This window comes from Emydura macquarii, unplaced genomic scaffold (assembly GCF_026122565.2).
Source record: "Emydura macquarii macquarii isolate MOO-44397 ecotype Brisbane River unplaced genomic scaffold, CSIRO-AGI_Emac_v2 contig_1551, whole genome shotgun sequence".
NCBI lineage: Eukaryota > Metazoa > Chordata > Testudines > Chelidae > Emydura > Emydura macquarii.
Window position 1 is genome coordinate 22,932,493 of NW_027131688.1, and position 6,034 is coordinate 22,938,526.

Here is a 6,034-nt window from a genome sequence, read left to right on the forward strand (position 1 = left end):
ATACTTGCACTTATAGAGCATCTTTCATCTCAGGACCTCTAAGCATTTACAAACATCACTTACATTTTGCATAGATAAGCTGCATTCCACAAAAGGATTACAATAAGGAAAGCACAAATTTATCCATGCAGTTATGATAGCACACTTTTAACCTGATCTGCAATGAGGTCTATCCCAGAGGTTCTCAACCCAGGGCTTGCGGGCCACTTACGGCCTGATCAACACACAGCTGTGGCCCACATGACATCCTCAGGGCCATACAGGTAATATATATATTGCGTGGATGCAGCTCACATAATACAGAGAACTGCATATGGGGCACACAGTGGTAAATAGGTTGAGAACCACTGGTCTATCCTGACAAAATAATAAGAATTATGCAATAGCTTGAGGACATGTAACTTTAAGCAGAGGAACAACTCCAAATGGAACCAATATGACTCAGTCTTTCTTTCACCACATTGGTACTATAAAAAAATATATGAATGGGGCCTGAGGGACAGAAGAAAAAAGAAGGAACTACAGAATTACTAAATGGATCACAGAATGTATTAAAGGGCAATCTGTAATCTGACCACACCTATGTAGTAAATTCACTATTATCTTCAGTTTTACATCAAAGGCCTATTTAAAAAGTCATAATGAAATCATTGGGCATGTTGATGTCTCTCTAGAAAATAGAATTATACATGTTTTTACTTACTGTAAATAAAAATACCATTTGATTAACTGTAGCCATTTATGTAGTCAACGACAGAGGATGAGATTGATCTTGCATGTCATAATATTGACTCAAGATATTTGTGATACTACTGTGTAGTGTCCATTTGAAAAAAGTAATCTGTACTTTTGTGTTATTGTAATTTGAAACAAAAAGTTTATTTTAGACACTTACATCCATAATAATCCATCTGTATATTGATACCAAGGATACATATAGCACTTCACATTTAATTGAAAATATGGTCTGTGTCCCTTTGCAAACTTAGGCCCTTATCCTGCAAACACATGTGCTTAACTATATTACTATGTGAAGTCACATTGAAAAGAAAGTGAAATAGCACTACTCACAGTAGTAAAGTTGGCACATGCCTAAGTGTTTACAGAATCAGTACCTTACTAGTCCTGCGAACACATATGCATGGGAATAGTCCGTTAGAATTAAATAGGACTACTCAGATGCATAAAGTTATTCAGACGCATAAGTGTTTGCATTCTTAGTATAAATAGAACAAGACTCTAATATGTACATTTTATTCCAAGCTACAAGAGCTTTACATTGTAAGCTGTGCCTCTATTTTACAATAGGATCCTCAAGAACAAATCCTTACTTCTGAGCAAGGACCTACTGAAGCAAACAAGACTCTTTCCACAACTACAAATCCATCCTTTCAGATCCCTTTGCAGGACAGCAATCTAAATATTTAGCAGAAGTTTAAAAAAGCAACATATAGCAAAGTATAAAAAACATTAAATTCTCCCTCTAGAGGGCAATCCATGTCTTTACCTGAAGTTTATCATACTATAAAACAGTGGGACTATTCCACAAATAACCAAAACAGATAAGAAGGAGACAAACTCTTCTCTGCTACACCATGTAACACCATGGATTTAAATGGCATTCCACTTGTGCAAAGGAGAGAAGAAAAATTGGAAAAATATTTAAAAGATAGCATAACCATCAAATCCTATTCAAAACAAAATGAGTAATAAAAATTCCCCAGGGTAATTTTTATTTGTAGCACCTATTATAAAAATCAATTTATCAGTGTTAGTTTTCTTTAAAGACAAAGTAGGTCTTTTCTGATACAAACATTTGGGTTCTAAAAATCTGTGCATGAAAATGATGCTTATAAGCCATTGCTAAAAGTAACAACTACAACCAACAATCATTAATTATTTGTTTTATGGTGTTGCCTAGATGCCCAGCAAAGACCAATGCTCCATTGTGCTAAGCACGGAACAAATATATAGTAAGCCACAGACTCTGCCCTAAAAAGCTTACAACATAAACAGACACAACAGACAAAGGGAGAGAGGGAAAGAGAGTCACAGAGAAGTGAAGTGATTTTGTTAGAGAAGGGACAGCAGTTGTAATAGGCCTGAAAACAAAACAACCAACTCTCCCAATAGATTTTTCTTTCCATTTTATAATTTATCTGTGTTTTATAACTAACAACAACTAAGACTGTGGAAGACAGATGTTTTCACAACTGAGTGCTTGAAATGGACTTGCCTCAATTCAAATCCATTGGGAGAAAAACCTCCCTCTGAGAACTGAAAGGACACGGTCAATTTAAATTTGGTCAAGTTTAGGCCCCAATCCTGATATTGACATTGTATGCATGTCCACTCTTGCACAGAGTCAACTGAAAGATTGAGGCCTTACCTTTTGTAAAAAACAATAGAAATGTTTCCAAATTTTGTTTAGAAGTTCCAGTGAAAGCATTGGTTTTTAAGCAAATAAATATTCCCCAAAATTTTCTCTATTTTTCATCGTCAAAACTGAAAAGAGCAAAAAAAGTACACTGGACTTCAAATTCTCACTTTCACTAATATAATATGCTCTTATACAAGCACTGAAATGTAGGGCTGGAAGGGACCTCAAGAGGAAATCTTCCAGCCCACTGTGCTGAGGCAGGACCAAAGTGTACCTAAACAAGCCCTGACACGTGTTTGTCTAACCTGTTCTTAAAAACCTTCAATGACAAGGATTCCACAACCTCCCTTGGTGAACTATTACAGCACTTAACTATCCTTAGAATGAGATAGAAAGTGTTTGCAAATATCTAACCTTAAATCCCCCTTGCTTCTTGTCCTCTTCTTGTCCAATTACTTCTTGTCCTACCTTCAGTGGATATGGAGATCAATTGATTCCCGTCCTCTTTAGAACAGGCTTTAAAATATCTAAAGACTGTTATCTGATGCCCCTTCAGTTCTTTTCTCAAGACTAAACATGCCCTTTTTTAAAAAAAAAAATCCAAAGCTTTTCCTCATAGACCAGCTTTTCTAAATCTATCATCATTTTTGTTGCTCTCCTCTGGACTCTCTCCAGTTTTTCTACATCTTTCCTAAAGTCTGGCATCCAGACATGAACACAGTACTCACCAGTGCTGAGCAGAGTAGGACAATTACCTCCCAGGTCTTACATGCAACACTTCTGTTAATATGCCCCAGAATATTAGCCTTTTTCAAACTGCATCACATTTTTTGTTCATATTCTAGTTGTGATCTACTATACCCCCAGATCCTTTTCAACAGTACTACTGCCTAGCCAGATATTCCTTATTTTAGAATTGCACATTTGATTTTTCCTTCCTAAGTGTTGTCCTTTGCACTTGTCTTTATTGAATTTCATCTTGTTGATTTCAGACCGATTCTCTAATTTGTCAAGGTCAATTTGAATTGTAATCCTATTTTCCAAAAACAACGAAAGTTCTGTGGCACTTTAAAGACTAACAAATTCAATTTTTGAAGGCATAAGCTTTCGTGAGACTCAGCTCACTTCATCAGATGCAGAGGTAGAATGATACAGTGAATAGGAAACATAGATATACAAGTGCATAGAGAACAACGGGGGAGGTGGATGAAAGCCGGGTACTTGAGGGCTAATGACAGTCATTAAATAGAAGGTGAGAATGGGTGAGCAAAGCAATTACCTCTTGTAATGAGAGAGCCATTCCAAATCTGTTTAAACCCAGTTTGAATGTGTCAAGTTTGCAGATCATTTCTAACTCAGCAGTTTCTCTTTGAAGTCTGTTTTTGGTGGTTTTTTGGAGAAGTACGGCGACTTTCAGGTCAGTGACAGTGTGCCCTGGGAGATTAAAGTGTTCTCCCACTGCTTTATGGATGTTATTTTTTATGTCTGATTTGTGTCCATTTATCCTTTTGGGTAGTGATAGTCCAGTTTGGCCAATGTACATTGCAGAGGGGCATTGCTGGCACATGATGGCATATATAACATTACTGGATGTACAGGTGAATGAGCCCCTTATGGTGTGATTGATGTGGTTAGGACCAGTGATGTTGCCACTAGAGTCAATGTGTGGGCAGAGATGACAACGGGGTTTGTTCCAGGGATAGGTTCCTGGGTTGGATTTTCCCATTCTCACCTCCTACTCAATGACTGTCATTAGCCCTCAAGTACCTGGCTTTCATCCACCTCCCCCATTGTTCTCTATGCACTTGTATATCTATGTTTCCTATTTACTGTATCATTCTACCTCTGCATCTGACGAAGTGAGCTGAGTCTCACGAAAGCTTATGACTACAAAAATTAAATTTGTTAGTCTTTAAAGTGCCACAGAACTCTCGCTGTTTTTGCTGTATACAGACTAACATGGCTACCCCTCTGGAACTATTTTCCAAAGTACTTGCAAGCTCTCCCAGCTTGATGTTATCCACAATATTATAAGCATACTCTCCACTCCATTATCCATTTATTTAATAGTACCTCTTCCAGAACAGACCACTGCAGGGCCTAACCAGATACGTCCTCCCATTTTGATAGTGAACCACTGAAGACTACTCTAGGAGTATGGTTTTTCAACCGATATTGCACCAGTTATACCTTTGTAACACAGGTTAACATACTGTTTTTAAATTGACATTGCAGCTTAAGTATTTCTCCAGTCTCTTGTTCATGAGGAATGTTTTTAAATTAGTGTTTTTAAAGAGAATGGGTTTTTAAATGGGTCTTTTTTCATGAGAAATAGACATTGAACATCAAAACTCAGTATACACACTGCAAATACCTAATGAGTAGGTATAAATTACCCGAGAGAGATAGGGGGGCAGTATATAAATTGGGATATGATGCACCTACAAAAGGCCAATAAAACACATAACTGGCAACATGCACATGTACTTAGCGTGTTTTCACATTCCCAACTGTGATAATCAGGCCCTTCAAAATCTCAATGCACATTTTAGCTAGTTAAAAACTCTCCCCTTGTTCAACTCATCCCAGCCCATAAAAGAGAAAGGCACTTTGGAATCAGAATGACAGTGTTAGACAACAGGCAGATTAAAACCTCTTCTCCAACTCGCTCTTCTTCTGGAGATGCTTAGACTAGTAGGAGATCAGAATGTGGGGGGTTTTTTATTTAAATATTTCAGTTAAAGACAAAAAGCAAAATCCTTCATATTTCCCTCAACCCCCAGGCACACACCCGCTCCTAAAGAAATAACGTAAATAGTTTCTTAAAAGTGAACTACCCGGAATACTAGCGACCACCCCAATCTGGGATCAGCCTCCCAGGGCCTGAGGCCGCGGGCAGCCTCTCCGCATTCCCCTCTAAAACAGTGTTTTTCAACTACCCCAGTCCCAGAGATCTCCCTGACACAGTTTAGGAAGGCAGCAAACCAGTCCCTGGCATCACAAAGGTTGAGAAACACTGCTCTAAAGACACGGGGCAGCTCAGCCCCTGGGCAGCCTCCCCTCAGCCCCGCCGGCCACGGGGCAGCTCGGCCCCTGGGCAGCCTCCCCTCAGCCCCGCCGCCCACGGGGCAGCTCGGCCCCTGGGCAGCCTCCCCTCAGCCACGCCGGCCACGGGGCAGCTCGGCCCCTGGGCAGCCTCCCCTCAGCCCCACCCCCCCGACACGGGGCAGCTCGGCCCCTGGGCTTCCTACAGACGAGGCCCCGCCTCAGCTCCTGAGAGCTGCGCTGGCTGGACCCCGCAGGCCCTGCCTATGCGGGGAACCCACGTCAGTCACCTGCAGGGCAGAAACCCACGAGGCCCTTTCCCAGAAACTCACTGCGAGGCAGCCAGCGGCCGCGGTGGGTCCGTCCCGCAGAGGGAGCCGGGTGGAAACGGGGGCCGGCTCTGCTAACAGCCTTCGCTTGCGGCCGGGCCGGTGTTGTCAGTCCCCCACTGGCCTCCTCCCCACTCCCGTGAGCGCTTCCCAGTCAAGCGCCGGCAGCGAGGCGAGCCTCCGCCAGCCCGATATTCCGGGGGAGCGCGCCAGCGAGGCCCGGCCGCCCGGCTTGAGCGGGTAGCGACTGGTTCCGTCCGGGTGCGCGTTTCCGAACGGA

General features: G+C 41.7%; 1 protein-coding gene across 2 annotated transcripts in view; it reads right to left on the reverse strand.

Moving 5' to 3' along the window:
- The window catches only part of WDR25 (WD repeat domain 25), a 119,180-nt gene extending 113,307 nt beyond the window's left edge, over positions 1-5,873 (reverse strand). Inside the window, exon 1 of one of the 2 annotated variants that reach the window (XM_067555169.1) lies at positions 5,758-5,873. The gene's annotated coding sequence lies outside the window, so the exon portion shown is untranslated. Of the gene's footprint in view, positions 1-2,794; positions 2,843-5,757 lie in introns of those variants that run through there. The other variant, XM_067555171.1, reaches the window with a different exon arrangement.
- Positions 5,874-6,034: the final 161 nt, after the last annotated feature.